The sequence below is a fragment of the Bombina bombina genome, chromosome 10 (genome assembly GCF_027579735.1).
Source record: "Bombina bombina isolate aBomBom1 chromosome 10, aBomBom1.pri, whole genome shotgun sequence".
NCBI classification, from domain to species: Eukaryota; Metazoa; Chordata; class Amphibia; order Anura; family Bombinatoridae; genus Bombina; species Bombina bombina.
In genome coordinates, this window is record NC_069508.1 from 151,439,606 (window position 1) to 151,457,442 (window position 17,837).

Here is a 17,837-nt window from a genome sequence, read left to right on the forward strand (position 1 = left end):
GTGTAATTTACATACAGATTTTAAGTTTTTGATAAAATACGATTTTTGTGTGAATGGTTCAATTATTCATTTTGTAAGATTTTTAAATTCCTATTTTCAGTGTGCACTTTAGTAATGTCTGCATCACCTTACCACATGAAAATGCAGTATACGTGTGAGACACCCTGTGTTCAGGGTAAAAAGTATCTTTACATCATTCCACTAGCGAAATAGAAGTACTAGCGAGCATTCTTTAATAATCTCACCAGCCCAGAGAGATTTAGATAATCAAGTTCATACCAAAGTGCTCTAAGTGACCAATACCTGGTCTGAGTAACCACTGCTCAGTGCAGACACAAAGTAATTATTGCGATGCCACAGGGTCTAAGTGACTGCTGTTGTGTGCGTGGTCTGAGTGACTGCTGTTGTATTCAGGGTGAGTGACCTCTGTTTTGTGCAGGGTGAGTGACTACTGTTGTGTGCAGGGTGAGTAACTGCTGTTGTGTATGGGGGCTGACTGACTGCTGTTGTGTATGGGGGGCTGACTGACTGCTGCTGTGTGTGGGGGGCTGACTGACTGCTACTGTGTGTAGGGGGCTGACTGCTGCTGTGTATGGAGGGCTGAGAGACTGCTGCTGTTTAAAGTGGCTAAGTGACTGCTGCTGTATGTGGGGGCTGAATGACCACTGCTGCATACAGGGATTTTATGGTCTCTGCAGGTGAAGTGAGTGACCAAGGAGAGAATGAATGACCACTGCAGGGCTTGGGTTCTCAGTGGTCACCAGTGATGATTTGCATCTTTAGATAATGAATTTTTTAACACCACTGTGCTGCAGAACTGCTGACCTGGTGCTGATGCAAATACACAGCAGAGCGAACGTAAAACTAAGTTTAAAGACCATAGGGCGATTTATGAATTTCTTGTCTTATGAGAGCTTGGCATTAACCCTTAATTTTACAGGGTTTAACAATACACATTATTAGTGACTGAGACACAACACACTCTGGAAAATTCAATGTAAAATCTTTCAAAGATTCAATGTTTTTAACAAATTATTGTAAGTGTAGTTTTTAGTTGTTTTATACAAATATTCTGTCTGGAGGTCTCATATTATGATTTTTAACACCTTTTCTCACGCTTTCTTCTCCCCTTTCCCTTTTCTAATATCCCTCACACTCTCCCTGGGGGTGGGGGGCTGGCAGCCTGTCCTCAGCTTCCTGCAGACCCCTGGGTTAGATGAGATTTAAGACCTTCCCATATCTCTGGCTGTAAATGGCCTCATAAAACTGACAGAAAGACGCACACAGGGATGCCTGTTAACATTTTATTACTAATCACTCTCAAACTGGTCAGTCTATTTAACCCGGGCGGCAGCTGGAAATGGCGCAGAAACCTTCCTTAAACAGCAGAGGTGGTTCTAAGACCTTGTTTGTCACCTAATTCTGTAAAGATAAAAGTGGCACACATTTATATTAATACCACAGGTGTATTATTTGTTAGGTACCCGCTGAGGTTAAGAAAGAAATAAAACTAAAATGTGTTTTAAATTCAGAAATGGGAAAGCAAAATACAATTTAAAATATTTCTTCTTTTTGTCTCCTATGTGAAAAATATATGAACCTAAATGCTGAAAAATCGACCTTTGTCTAGATCAATTCCACCAAATAACCAAATTTTGATTATTTTAATCAAAACTCGTTAAAACTTTATGTACAGAATACGCAGCAAGTACAACCTTTGGTACAAACTTCCCCAACGTGATTGTTTCTAATTGGCCTCTCACTTTTTCTTTAACGTCAAATACAACCACCTTAGGTTATATTTTAATTTTACAGGTAAGTTTTTATTTATTTTAAGGTAGATAGAATATTTTTAAAATAATGTATGGGTATATTAATTGGGGTTAGGTTAGCCGCGCTAAGCCCTCTCTGGTAAATCTGTTTTGCCATGCACTTGTAATATCATTATGTGCACTTATTTTATTATTTTTATCAGTTATTTGTAGAGCGCCATATGACTGCAACACGTATAGAGAGGGGAGAGAATAAGCGATTTATGTAGGTTTCGAATGAGGAAAATGTGAGGGAAGAGATGCAGAGGTCAAGTCGAGCGGGAACGCATGAGAACGGAGTTCCTGCACTATTTTTGCAGTTGGAACTAGGTTCCCCCTGGACAGAGAACAGAAACGCTTCAGTAAACACTGCTGCTGCTGGTGGGAGGACCTAGATTACAGTCTGGTTAGAGGGATAGTGAGATACTCTAGAAATGGTAAGTAACACGTCCTACAATACACTAAATGCAAGTCTGTCAGTGGCCTTGCTGTGTGATCAGCCCGCACTGTGTGGAACACATGGTGCTTACATTTCTGTGTGGCTTATTCAGCTCCCCTCAGCAGAAATAGGACTATTGCACCTTAAGTGGGTGAGACTCTGTGACAGAGGAGGACTCTCAGGCCCAAAGGCAACCATTCAAACCTTCATTGTGTGTGTGTATGTAACTGTGTGTATAAAACAATATCAATTGTGAGGGGGTGGAAGTCTTGGTGAGTTGCCACACTTTTTTAGTAGGACTTGACCCCTGAAGAGATGGGTTGTATTTGTTGAAAGGTGCAACAAGAGGAAAGTAAAATACCCACACCACATTCTGGTCTATTTCCAGACCTAGGGGTATGGCTGAATTGGAGACCCCCATGTGACAGTGCAGCAGTGGATGCTGTGTCTGAAGGAGAGAGTCAGGTTTCTGTGAGAGCCAGAAGGTAGAGGGAGTGGGAGATAAAGAGGCCATGGATAGAAGTTAGCTTGTTGTAAACAGAGCAAGAGTTCCAGAGTGCACAAGTGAAGAGGGCGTTGGTTTTAGATACAAGAGGAATTTGAGTAAGGTTACCACACTTTTGTTTTCTAGGTCTATGGATGGCACACATGGATGTGCAAGGCTAGGAAGTTGTGGGGGACCAGGAGCTAGTATGAGGGAGAGTAACATGAGATAAGATACATACAATAATCAGAATGTTTTGGGATGAGGTGCAGGGGAAAGAGAGAGTGTTTAGGAATGTGTGAAGTTCATGAGTACAAAAGTGAGGTGAGGGTACTCTTACTCTGGGCTAATGAATAGTGCAGGTGGTGAGTGGGAGGGAGTAATTGAATAAAGTAGATTGTTATAGAGACAAGAGGAATCAAAAAGGAACAGGCATGTTATACAAGGTAACATATATATATATATATATATATATGTTGCTTTTAAACATTACTGTGAATCTGCTAGCGAGTGCCAGGTTTTCTGTGTGTTGTGTTGATAATTCTTGTAATGCTTCCCTGCGGGCCTGTCACCCAGGTTGCTCTGGGGTTAACTGCCTGGGTTGCTGGGAACTTTGCAGCTGTCTGTCAGTGTTCAGGGCTGTTTAGGATGTGTACCCAGTCCAGTCTGTGAGTGGGGTCCATTCCTGTGTTTTATATATATAATGACAAAGACTGGATAAATTGGATAAGACTTTTATTTTCTATTTTTTTTCCAGAAATTACAGTAATTCATACATTTGCTGGAAAACACTTATCCACTAAGTTTGTCAACAAAACAGGCACAGGGCTTAAAATGCTTGCTTGTTTCTGAATATCCGAAGTAAAGAACAGGTGTCACGCACTACAAGGCATTAAAGAGGGAGATAGCTCACCCAGCAAGGTCATAGGGAAGGGCAGAGGTCAGCGATGTGTTGTCTGGATGAATCTCCAGTGCAAGGAAAACAAGGTGTTAAATGACCAGTAATTAGTGGTGTAAGAAAACACAAGGCAACCCTTTCATTTAACCCTGACTGTAAAGTAACTCCTGTGGGACGATTCAGGAAATCAGCTTCATAAAAAAAAAGAGTTTTGTGCCCTCTCTGATTTTGGTCTGTTACAATAAGAAAGTGAAACGTATGTTTTAGCCTGTGAGGTCCTTGGCATATTTTGTAAATAGACCTGTGACCTTCAGAATACTGTAATAAGCCAATCTTATGCCGTGCTCTGGAAGGGCCCTCTGCAAGAAGACCCAGATTAGAAGTTGCGCTAGATTGTTTTTTCACTCGCGCACTAACTGCTCTCAAAGTAAAAATGGATCACAGCCGTGTTAGTGCACGTATAACAAGTTGAAAGTAAAAAGTTAGCGTGCAAGCGAAAGAAAAAAGCGATAACCAGACACTGCGTTAGACCAACTGCACTAAACCCAAAGTGAGTTATACTTTAGTGAATACTTTACATTTTTATACAATGTTTTTTTTTATTTTTAAATTTAAATATATTGCGTTATTTAACCCCCTATAGCGCTGCCATTACAAGTTTAAAAAAACCTGGCATGTGCGGGCGATATGGCTGCGTTGAGCTCCATAGCGCACACAAAAGCAGCAGTGTTTTGACGTGCTCGTGGACGCTTTACCCATATACATCAATGGGAAGAGCCGGCAAAAAAAAAGTGTAACACCTGTGATCGCGGAAACAAAAGCTCCGTAACGCAGCCCCATTGATGTCTATGGGAAAAAAGAACATACAGTTTAAACCTAACACCATAACATAAACCCTGAGTCTAAACACCCCTAATCTGCTGCCCCTGACATCACAGACACCTGCCTACAGTTATTAACCATAATCTGCCGCTCCCGATATCGCCGCCACCTAAATAAAACTATAAACCCCTAATCTGCCACTCCCGATGTCGCCGCCACTATTAAGTATTAACCCCTATTCCGTCACACCTTAAAATCGCCACAAATATTTTAAAGTTATCAACCCATATTCTGCTGCACCCCAAAATCGCTGTAACTATTTTAAAGTTATTAACCCCTATTCCGCTGCTCCCCAACATCGCCGCAACCAAATAAAGTTATTAACCCCTAAACCTCTGGCCTCCCACATCACTACCACTAAATAAACCTATTAACCCCTAAACCGCCAGCCGCCCACATCGCAACAACCTAAATTAAAATATATTAAGCCCTAAACCTAACCCTAACATAAACATAACCCTAATGTAACCCTAACCCTACCGTAACCCTAACCCTAACACCCCCTAAATTTAATATAATTTAAATAGAGCTAAATTAAAATTATAAATATTAACTAAATAAACCTATTAACCCCTAAACCGCCAGCCCCCCACATCGCACCAATCTAAATTAAACTATTAACCCCTACCCCTAAACCTAACCCTAACACCCCCTAACTTTAAAATAATTCAAATAGATCTAAATTAAATTTACAATTATTAACTAAATAATACCTATTTAAAACTAAATACTTACCTGTAAAATAAAACCTAAGCTAGCTACAATATAACTAATAGTTTAGATTATTCCTATTCTAACAAAAAAATCCCCAAAATAAAAAAGCCTATTCTAGAATAAACTACCAAGGGCCCTTAAAAGGGACATTTGTAGGGCATTGCCATGAGATAAAGAGCTCTATTGCTCCAAAAAAAAATACAAACACCCCCTAACACTATACAAACCCCCACCCCCCAAACTATCAAGGGCCCTTAAAAGGGCCTTTTGTAGGGCATTGCCCTAAGTTAAACATCTCTTTTGCTAAACAAAAATATACATTACACAAAATAACAAACAAATTATCAAAAATAGAAAAAATATTCATATTCTAATACCCATTAAAAAAAAACACCCCAAATAAAAAACCTAATCTAGAATAAACTACCAATGGCCCTTTTTGTGAAACAATATTACAAAGAACCACTAACATTACAAACCCCCACCCCCCCATACCAACAAAATAAAAAAACTATTTTAAAAAAAACCTAAGCTACCCATTGCCCTGAAAGGGCATTTGTATGGGCATTGCCCTTAAAAGGGTATTTAACTCTTTTACTGCCCAGACCCTAAACTAGAAAAAGAAATACCCCAACATTTTTTTTTAAAAAAGCCTATTAAATCATATTGGCTGATTTTAACAGCCAATGGGATTTTAGCAGCTCTAATTCCTATTGGCTGATTCAAATTTTTCAGCCAATAGGAATGCAAGGGACGCCATCTTAGATCGCGTCCCTTGCATTGAAGATTCAGTGTACAGCGGCAACCGTATGAAGAGGATGCTCTGCGCCGGATGTCTTCAGGATGGACCTGCTCCGTGCCTCAGAGATCAAGATAGAAGATCCTGTCTGGATAAAGATTGAAGAGGCCTCCTTGATGAAGACTTCTCGCCGCTTGGATCAGAACTTCGCCGCCAGGATGAAGATTAAAGAGGCTTTCTGGATGAAGACTTCTCGCCGCCTGGATCAGGACTTCAACTCCGGGATGAAGATCGTTCAAGCGGGACTTCAAAAATTGCAAGTTGATCGTCAGGGGGTTAAGTGTTAGGCTTTTTTAAGGTTTTTTTGGTGTTTTTTTTTTTAGTTTAGGGTCTGGGCAGTAAAAGAGCTAAATGCCCTTTTAGTGGAAATGCCCATACAAATGCCCTTTTCAGGGCAATGGGTAGCTTAGGTTTTTTTAGAATTAGGTTTTTTATTTTGGGGGGTTGGTTGGGTGGTAGGTTTTACTGTTGGGGGGGTCTTTGTGTTTATTTTACAGGTAAAAGAGCTGAAATCTTTGGGGCAATGCCCCACAAAAGGCCCTTTTAAGGGCCGTTGGTAGTTTATTGTAGGCTAGGTTTTTTTTTTTTTTTTTTGGGTGGGCTTTTTTATTTTGATAGGGCAATTAGATTAGGTGTAATTCTTTTTTATTTTGGATAATTTCGTTTGTTATTTTCCGTAATTTAGTGTTTGTTATTTTTTGTAACTTAGTATTTTTTTGTTTTGTTATTTAGATCCTTTGTCATTTTTAGAGTAGTGTTAGGATTTTTTTTAATGTGTAGTTTAGTTTAATTTAATTGGTAGTTAGTTTAATATTAGTTTAATGGTTATATTAGTTTAATTGTTAGTTTAAACTCAGTTTTTTTAATTTGACAGGTAAATTTTAATTTAATTTAAGCTAGGTAAATTGTAATTTTAATATAAAGTTAGGGGGTTGTTAGGTTTAAGGGTAAATAGTTTAATTTAGTTTATTGCGATGTTGGGGGCTTTCGGTTTAGTGGTTAATAATTTACTTTAGTATATTTCATTGTGGGGGGCTTGCGGTTTAGGGGTTAATAGGTTTATTATAGTGGTGGCGGTGTAGGGCTTAATAACTTTAGTAAAGTGGGGGCGATGTGGGCGGACGGCAGATTAAGGGTTATAATAATATTTAAATAGTGTTTTTCGATGCGAGAGGGCGGCAGTTTAGGGGTTAATAAAATTTTTATAGTGATGAGGATGTCAGGTAGCGGCGGAATAGGGGTTAATATTTTTTTTTAATGGTGGTGATATCTGGAGCGGCAGATTAGGGGTCAATAAATTTATTATAGTGTTTGCGATGAGGGAGGGCCTCGGTTTAGGGGTTAATAGGTAGTTTATGGGTGTTAGTGTACTTTTAACACTTTAGTTATGAGTTTTATGTAACAAATTTGTAGCGTAAAACTCATAACTACTGACGTTAGATGGCGTTACAGATCTTCTCGATTTAGACTGTAACGCTCGCTTTTTAGCCAGAACGCAAAACTCGTAATACATGCGCTATGGGAATGTAAGATGTGAGTCTTCTGTGTGTATCTACAAAAACTGTAAAGCACAGAATGTGTTTTATCTGACTTTTGAACCGCTGTTTGGGTTTGGTTTACAGCTGCTGAGACTCCGTTTTCTACACCACCTCACACACACACCACCCACTGTGTTAATGGTCACTGTCCTATGCATATTAACCCCTTCAATACTAGATCATCATTAAAAAAAAACTGTTTTACGAGACTCCTGTCTGTGCGATTACCTGCGTAGCATAGCGGCATAGCATAACTTGTGTCTTTATACCATTGAGCTAAGTAAAAGGGTTAACAGTGCTGTGTTTTGGCTTCTTTGGAAATAATTTCATTTGGTTCTGTTATAGCCATTTGTCTCTCTTTGGTAATACGCTTACCCTCTTGTATTCTCACTTCTCATTTTGCGTATTGATCTGATCTTAATGGAGGCATCCGATATCAGATCCTCTCTGCTTCTCCTTCCCAGTTTGGGACACACAATCAATGACAGGGAACAAGCAGTACCAGCCCTATTCAGATTAGGATGAATCCTAAATTACACTCTTAAAGGGACAGTATATACCAATTTTCATTTAACTGCATGTAATAGATACTACTATAAAGAATAATGTGCACAGATACGGATATAAAAATACAGTGCAAAACCTTTTAAAAACTTACTTAGAATCTCACAATTTAACACTGTTAATGAGATTAACTTGGGACACCCACTGAAATTGGCAGATAGCAGAACCTCCCCTTCATATGAAAAAAACCCATTATAGAAACAGAAGCAGTCTGATGTCTGTATACACCAGTATACATCTAAAACTTTGGGGATTGGCTAGGAGTATGAAAATCAGCACAATGTTATTTAAAAATAAACAAAACTATACATTTTTACAAAAACCCACCCAGATGGGCTATATAAATGGATCATCTACAAAACTTTTATACAAAGAAAAATCTAGTGTATAATGTCTCTTTAAAGAAGCTAAATGCCAAACTCAGCAGGTTGTCTACTGTAGAACAACAGAAATGTTATATAAACAGCTGTACAGAAACATGGCAAATATTGCTATTATTATATCATTTTTTTATTTTCCCTTTATACACAATTTCCCACAATTCCTTGCTTGCTACAGCTTGTATGCTTCTTTATAGCATATGTATCATTATCTACATGTAAACCCTTGATTTATATATTGTGTTGAATTATGTTAAAGGATTCCCTGCATTTAGCAGATTGTGTTTTAGGCATTGCCAAGTTTTTTTTTTGTTAAAATATAAAGAAGAGCACAAAGCTACCAAGGAAAGCTGCAGGCACAATGCCCCTTTCCAACACTTCAGAATTTCTGTTATAAAACGTATATGGCATCCCGATGGTTTTGGTTGGCTGTGTTGTGTATGTGTACGATAGATCACTAAACACATGAAATGCGCTCACATCATTTGTACGATAGATCAGTAAAACACATGAAACACACTCACATCATGTGTACGATAGATCAGTAAAACACATGAAACACGCTCACATCATGTGTATGAAAGCTCACTAAACACATGAAATGCGCTCACATCATGTGTACGATAGATCAGTTAAACACATGAAACACACTCACATCATGTGTACGGTGGATTAGTAAAACACATGAAACAAGCTCACATCGTGTGTACGATAGATCAGTAAAACACATGAAACACGCTCACATCATTTGTACAATAGATCAGTAAAACACATGAAACGCGCTCACATCATTTGTACAATAGATCAGTAAAACACATGAAACACGATCACATCATTTGTACAATAGATCAGTAAAACACATGAAACACGATCACATCATGTGTACGATATATCAGTAAAACACATGAAACACGATCACATCATGTGTACGATAGCTCACTAAACACATGAAATGCGCTCACATCATGTGTACGATAGATTAGTAAAACACATGAAATGCGCTCACATCATTTGTACGATAGCTCACTAAACACATGAAATGCGCTCACATCATGTGTACGATAGATCAGTAAAACACATGAAACACGCTCACATCATGTGTACGATAGCTCACTAAACACATGAAACGCGCTCACATCATGTGTATGATAGATCAGTAAAACACATGAAACGCGCTCACATCATGTGTACGATAGATCAGTAAAACACATGAAATGCGCTCACATCATGTGTACGATAGATCATTAAAACGCATGAAACACACTCACATCATGTGTACGATAGCTCACTAAAGACATGAAATGCGCTCACATCATGTGTATGATAGATCAGTAAAACACATGAAACGCACTCACATCATGTATACGATAGCTCACTAAACACATGAAACACACTCACATCATATGTACGATAGATCAGTAAAACACATGAAACGCGATCACATCATGTGTACGATAGATCAGTAAAACACATGAAACGCGCTCACATCATGTGTACGACAGACCAGTAAAACACATGAAATGTGCTCACATCATGAGGCCTACTTATCAAGCCGTCAACTGTGCTGCATTCGCCGGCATCAATACGCTCGCCTGACATCGCCTAACTTCGCTGCTGCGGACCTGAATACGTTCTCCATATTTAACAAAAAAGCTGTCAAAAAGCCGCGTACCAAGTACGGGACGATGAGCAGCGGACTGTTGTTAACTAACAGTCATCAATCTCGCTGCTCTTCGACTTTTTCCCAGCTTTATTTGTATACTGTCCCTAAACACCCACACTATACTAAACTGTTTAACCCCTATCCCACCGCTCCTGGACACTGCCGCAACTAAATAAAGTTATTAACCCCTAAACCACCACTCCCGGAGCCCACCGCCACTCTAATAAACTTATTAACCCCTATTCCTCCGCTCCCGGAGCCCACCGCCACCTACATTATACTTATTAACCCCTAATCTGCTGCCCCCTACACGCCGCCACTTACATAGAGTTATTAACCCCTATCCTGCCGCTCCCGGAGCCCACCGCAACTAAATACATGTATTAACCCCTAAACCGCCAGCCCCCCACATCGCCATAAACTAAATTAACCTATTAACCCCTAAACCTAAGAACCCGCTAACTTTATATTAAATATTAACTCATCCCTATCTTATAATAAATTTAAACTTACCTTTAGATATAAATTAAACTATATTAAACTATTAATTAACCTATTCTAACTATTATAATAAAATTACATTAAATTATATTAAATTAATAATTAACCTACCCTAACTATTATAATAAAATTACATTAAACTATATTAAATTAATGTTTAATCTAACCTAACTTTTATACTAAAATTACATAAAACTACAAATTAAATTAAATATATTATATATTTAAACACCTAACCCTACTCAAATAATTTAAATCTACACAAAAAAATAAACACTAAGTTACAAAAAATAAAAAAGAAATTATCAAAGATTTAAACTAATTACACCTAATCTAAGGGCCCTATGAAAATAAAAAGCCCCCCAAAAAAAAAAAAAAAAACCCTAGCCTACAATAAACTACAAATAGCCCTTAAAAGGGCCTTTTGCGGGGCATTGCCCCAAAGTAATCAGCTCTTTTACCTGTAAATAAAAAATACAAATACCCCCCCAAAAGTAAAACCCACCACCCACACAACCAACCCCCCAAATAAAAAACTAATCTAAAAAACCTAAGCTCCCCATTGCCCTGAAAAGGGCATTTGGATGGGCATTGCCCTTAAAAGGGCATTTAGCTCTATTGCAGCCCAAGACCTCATCTAAAACTAAAATCCACCCATTAAACCCTTAAAAAATCCTAACACTAACCCCCGAAGATTTACTTACAGTTTTGAAGATCCGACATCCATCCTCCAAGCACCCGGGAGACTCCTCAACGAAGCGGCCGAAGTCTTCATCCAAGCCCGCAGAAGTCTTCATCCAGACGGCATCTTCTATCTTCATCCATCCGGCGCGGAGCGGCTCCATCTTCAAGACATCCGACGTGGAGCATCCTCTTCTGACGACGACTACCGACGAATGAAGGTTCCTTTAAATGACGTCATCCAAGATGGCATCCCTTAGATTCCGATTGGCTGATAGAATTCTATCAGCCAATCGGAATTAAGGTTGAAAAAATCCTATTGGCTGTTCAAATCAGCCAATAGGATTGAGCTTTCATTCTATTGGCTGAATCCTATTGGCTGATTGCAACAGCCAATAGGATTTTTTTCAACCTTAATTCCGATTGGCTGATAGAATTCTATCAGCCAATCGGAATCTAAGGGACGCCATCTTGGATGACATCATTTAAAGGAACCTTCATTCGTCGGTAGTCGTCGAAAAGAAGAGGATGCTCCGCGTCGGATGTCTTGAAGATGGAGCCGCTCCGCGCCGGATGGATGAAGATAGAAGATGCCGTCTGGGTGAAGACTTCTGTGGGCTTGGATGAAGACTTCAGCCGCTTCGTTGAGGACTTTTTCCGGCTTCTTGGAGGATGGATGTCAGATCTTCAAAACTATAAGTAAATCTTTGGGGGTTAGTGTTAGGATTTTTTAAGGGTGTATTGGGTGGGTTTATTTTTTAGGTTAGGGCTTTGGACTGCAATAGAGCTAAATGCCCTTTTAAGGGCAATGCCCATCCAAATGCCCTTTTCAGGGAAATGGGGAGCTTAGGTTTTTTTAGTTAGCTTTTTATTTGGGGGGTTGGTTGTGTGGGTGGTGGGTTTTACTTTTGGGGGGGTATTTGTATTTTTTTACAGGTAAAAGAGCTGATTACTTTGGGGCAATATCCCGCAAAAGGCCCTTTTAAGGGCTATTTGTAGTTTATTGTAGGCTAGGGTTTTTTTATTTTGGGGGGGGGCTTTTTTATTTTCATAGGGCCCTTAGATTAGGTGTAATTAGTTTAAAGCTTTGATAATTTCTTTTTTCTTTTTTGTAACAGTGTTTTTTTTTTTGTGTAACTTAGTGTTTGTTATTTTTTTTAACTTAGTTGTTAGTTTTTTGTAACTTTGTAATTTTTTAGTGTAGATTTAAATTATTTGAGTAGGGTTAGGTGTTTAAATATATAATATAGTTAATTTAATTTGTAGTTTAATGTAATTTTAGTTTAAAAGTTAGGGTAGGTTAATTATTAATTTAATATAGTTTAATGTAATTTTATTATAATAGTTAGGGTAGATTCAATTAATTAGTTTAATATAGTTTAATGTACTGTTATTATAATAGTTAGGGTAGGTTAATTAATAGTTTAATATAGTTTAATTTAAATCTAAAGGTAAGTTTAAATTTATTCTAAGATAGGGATGAGTTAATATTTAATGAAAGGTTAGCGGGTTGTTAGGTTTAGGGGTTAATAGTTTAATTTAGTTTATGGTGAAGTGGGGGGCTGGCGGTTTAGGGGTTAATAGGTTTAGTAATTGGTAGTGATGTGGGAGGGGTTAATAACTTTATTTAATTGCGGTGGGCTCCGGGAGCCGCGGGATAGGGGTTAATAACTTTATGTATGAACTGGTTCCCACACCCTTATAGACAACATCAGGTCACTTAGGAGCATTTATCACTAGTGTGTAGTAACATATTCAGCTGCACGTACCTGAGCTGACAGAATGTGCAAGATACTAGAATATCATGTTATTTTGCAGCTGCCGAGTACAGATGTAAATCACACACTCACTTTTATCCTTCCAATCTGGCATCAGACTATGGGGTCTTCTTGCACTGTCCAGTATGACGTGCGTGACAGAAGCCAGAAAATAAAAGTGAAACTCTAACCCCTGGATGTAATTGTGTCAGTATGTTAAATGCTGGGATCAATGGATTTCACACAACACCGTCCTGAGGCCTTTACCAGCCAGAGGATAAAGAGCTCAACACTCTGCTGAGCTGTAATATAAACCTTCAGCTCAATCATGTAAAGAGAGAACTATCTGTGACTTCACAGCACAGAGCAAATTGTGAGATTGTCAGTTAGTCAAAACAGTTGCTATGATGGCTCGGCTGAATGTCAGCCAGGTTAAACTGCAAAGTTCTGCTAAGGGAGAGAACTGCAGGGGGATACAGAAAGCTAGGGACAGGGGGAGAGAACTGCAGGGGGATACAGAAAGCTAGGGACAGGGGGAGAGAACCTCAGGGGGATACAGAAAGCTAAGGACAGGGGGAGAGAACTGCAGGGGGATACAGAAAGCTAGGGACAGGGGGAGAGAACCGCAGGGGGATACAGAAAGCTATGGTTAGGGGAGAGAGCTACAGGGGGATACAGAAAGCTAAGGACAGGGGGAGAGAACTGCAGGGGGATACGGAAAGCTAGGGACAGGGGGATGCAGAAAGCTAGAGTTGGGGGGGGGGACTGCAGGGGGATACAGAAAGATAGGGACAGGGGGAGAGAATTTCAGGTGGATACAGTACACTAGGGACAGCTGGAGACTACTATAGGGGGATACAGAAAGCTAGGGACAGGGGGAGATAACTACAGGGGGATACAGAAAGCTAGGGACAAAGGGAGAGATCTACAGGTGAATACAGAAAGCTAGGGACAGGGGGAGATAACTACAGGGGGATACAGAAAGCTAGAGACAGGGGGAGATAACTACAGGTGAATACAGAAAGCTAGGGACAGGGGGAGAGAACTGCTGGGGGATACAGTAAGCTAGGGTTAGGGGGGGGACTACAGGGGGATACAGAAAGCTAGGGACAGGGGGTGAGAACTACAGGGGGATACGAGACGTGAAAAGAACTACAGGGGGATACAGAGAGCTAGGGACAGGGGAAGAGAGCAACAGGGGGATATAGAAATCTAGAGATAGGGAGAGAGAATAACACAGAGATACAGAAAGCTAGAGACAAAGGGAGAGAGCAACGGGGGGATACAGAAAGTTAGGGACGGGTCTACAGGGGGATACAGAAAGCAAGGAACAGGGGAGAGAGAAACAGGGGGATACAGGAAGCTAGGGACAGGGGTAGAGAACTACAGGGAGATACAAAAAGCTAGGGACGGGGTGAGGGTGATGGGAATACAGAAAGCTAAGGATGGGGAGAGGGTGACAGGGGATATAGAAAGCTAAGGATGGGGAGAGGGTAACAGGGGATACAGAAAGCTAAGGATGGGGAGAGGGTGACAGGGGATATAGAAAACTAAGGATGGGGAGAGGGTAACAGGGGATACAGAAAGCTAAGGATGGGGAGAGGGTGACAGGGGATATAGAAAGCTAAGGATGGGGAGAGGGTAACAGGGGATACAGAAAGCTAAGGATGGGGAGAGGGTAACAGGGGATACAGAAAGCTAAGGATGGGGAGAGGGTGACAGGGGATATAGAAAGCTAAGGATGGGGAGAGGGTGACAGGGGATATAGAAAGCTAAGGATGGGGAGAAGGTGACAGGGGATATAGAAAGCTAAGGATGGGGAGAGGGTGACAGGGGATATAGAAAGATATATAGAGGAAGGACAAATGGGAAAAAAATGGGATGAAAGGATGGGCAGAGAGAGTGGGTGGAAGGAGTCATAGAAAGTGACAGGGGATGCAGCAATATGGGGTAAGGAAAGACCAACATAAAAAAATAACTTTTAAATATTTTTTGGGTTCCATCCTTTGTGCTGTTGGCTCCTGTATTGATTTATTATGACTTTTTTTAAACAAAATCTTAGTGCTGCTGTTTTCTCAACATGTGAAACACATGTCATCCCCACGTAGCGAGGTTTGTTTTCCATTACAGACCCCTGCCGCCATCATACTGGTCCTTTCTGTTATGTTTATTTTTTTTTTCTTTTCTTTAAAATCGTTTTAGAAACATTTTCTGTTGGAAGATGGCTAATTGCCTCAGAGACCACACAGAAGGCAGCAGTTTATGGGACCAGCAATAGAAGAGCTGTGGCTCCTTCATTTGTAGAAATGCTTTAAGAGAAACTTTCCTTAATATTAAAAAAAAAAAAAAAAAATTGGTTCATGAAATAAATTTAAAAAAAGCTATAACGACCAATAGTCTTAATCACAAGGCAAAGAGGTTTAAGGGACAAAACATGGAAAGAATCATTGACAATGGCTCAACACCATTACACCTATCAACTTCTTTATCATGTAATCAGCTACCAGAAAGCAACGCAACATTTAGCGCTCACTCACACATAAACATACAATGTCCTGGGGTGTATGAGCTGTTAAGTACATGGATAGATCCTACTGAAGTAAATGTTTTCCATCACACAGAGGAACAACCTTTAGTAAAGCAGACAACCATTGTGCAACCAAAAAAAAAGTTTGAGGTAGTTCTCACAATTTTTATGCTTAAGGAAAAGTGGGATGAATTTAGTCTGCAAGATGGAATGCCATGGTAGCGGTTAGCGAGGAGGGGGAGAGCAAAAAATAGACGTATCTTTAGCAACCTGATCCCTAAACACTTAGCCCCAGAGATCTCAGCAAACCATGCTTTACAGAATTAGGAGCAACATTTCAGAGAAAATTCAATAACTGCTCCTGTATAGCCAGACGTCTGTAAACAAAGGTCGCCAAATTGAATCATGTTGTGGACTCAGGGCCGCACTTATGGCCTGAATGCCGGAATATTAGCCGAAAACATCCTCAGTTATTTGGGGTTTAAGTATTCAGAGCATTATCGGAAAGACAAAGCTGAAAACACAGTAAATGCTGAAGTCAGATAGCTTTTTCACAATTTATCTCTTACTTTTAACCCACACTTGGCATACAAGTCGCCAAAGTCAAGGCGGCGAAGACAGTGCAGGATGGGCAACTTGTAAGACAAAAACTGTGAAATCCTGCTGTGCTGAACTTATTAAGATTTTTTAGGGAGAGACACAGAGCAACCTTGTCCTCTTGGGCAGTGATATGGGATTTACAGAGCTGACAGTCCCTTCTGTTCTGCTGTCACCATGAAGAGGGACAGACATATTGAGCAAGGGCAGAGATATGCCATAACCGCCTCCTGTCACTGTGTCACAAAGAGAGAGAGGTTTTGTTACCAGGACATACAGGCAAGGTGTCAGACAGAACCCACCCAGTGTGTAGCAGCCATGTCTGGTCCTGCAACCAACACACATCCCTAGTATCTTGGGAAGAAGCACTCAAGGAAAATTCATCCATATCTACTTAGGGTAATGAGTCTTCTTGTATAGGTAATTAGCAAGCGGCCCCCAGTGATGGATGTGATTGTGAATAATTACATGGTGTGTAACACATGACAGCTTCCCAGCAGCCCAGGGAGTGAAAAACATCCCAGAGGCCTCCACTAGCATAGTATTAGGATAAACACAACAGTTCTCATCTATGCCACCCAGCACTCAGGAAAGTATTGCCTTATAACATAAGAATGCTGATCTGTGTGTCAATAGTGTTTTACTGCCTGGGGAAAGTGCTACTCAGTGTAGTTAGTGTTACTTAGTGCTGCAAGCACGTTACTCGGTGTAGTCATAGTATTACTCAGTGCTGTAAGCACGTTACTCGGTGTAGTGATAGTGTTACTTAGTGCTGCAAGCACGTTACTCGGTGTAGTCATAGTGTTACTCAGTGCTGTAAGCACGTAACTCGGTGTAGTGAAGGTGTTACTTAGTGCTGCAAGCACGTTACTCTGTGTAGTGATAGTGTTACTCAGTGCTGTAAGAAAGTTACTTGGTGTAGTGATAGTGTTACTCAGTGCTGCAAGCAAGTTACTTGGTGTAGTGATAGTGTTACTCAGTGCTGTAACCACGTTACTCGGTTTAGTGATAGTGTTACTTAGTGCTATAAGCACGTTACTCGGTGTAGTCATAGTATTACTCAGTGCTGTAAGCACGTTACTCGGTGTAGTGATAGTGTTACTTAGTGCTGCAAGCACGTTACTCGGTGTAGTCATAGTGTTACTCAGTGCTGTAAGAAAGTTACTCGGTGTAGTGAGTGTTACTCAGTGCTGCAAGCAAGTTACTTGGTGTAGTGATAGTGTTACTCAGTGCTGTAACCACGTTACTCGGTTTAGTGATAGTGTTACTTAGTGCTATAAGCATGTTACTCGGTGTAATGATAGTGTTACTCAGTGCTGTAAGCACATTACTCAATGTAGTGATAGTGTTACTCAGTGCTGTAAGCCCATTACTCGGTTTAGTCATAGTGTTACTTAGTGCTGCAAGCACGTTACTCGGTGTAGTGATAGTGTTATTCAGTGCTGTAAGCACGTTACTCGGTGTAGTGATAGTGTTACTTAGTGCTGCAAGCATGTTACTCGGTGTAGTGATAGTGTTAGTCAGTGCTGTAAGCACATTACTAAGTGTAGTGATAGTGTTACTTAGTGCTGTAAGCACATTACTTAGTGTAGTGATAGTGTT

At 40.1% G+C, this 17,837-nt stretch overlaps 1 protein-coding gene across 2 annotated transcripts in view; it reads right to left on the reverse strand.

The window, feature by feature from the left end:
• RNF220 (ring finger protein 220) overlaps positions 1-17,837 on the reverse strand; it is a 384,981-nt gene that overhangs the window by 286,400 nt on the left and 80,744 nt on the right. The gene's annotated exons all lie outside the window — the stretch shown is intronic.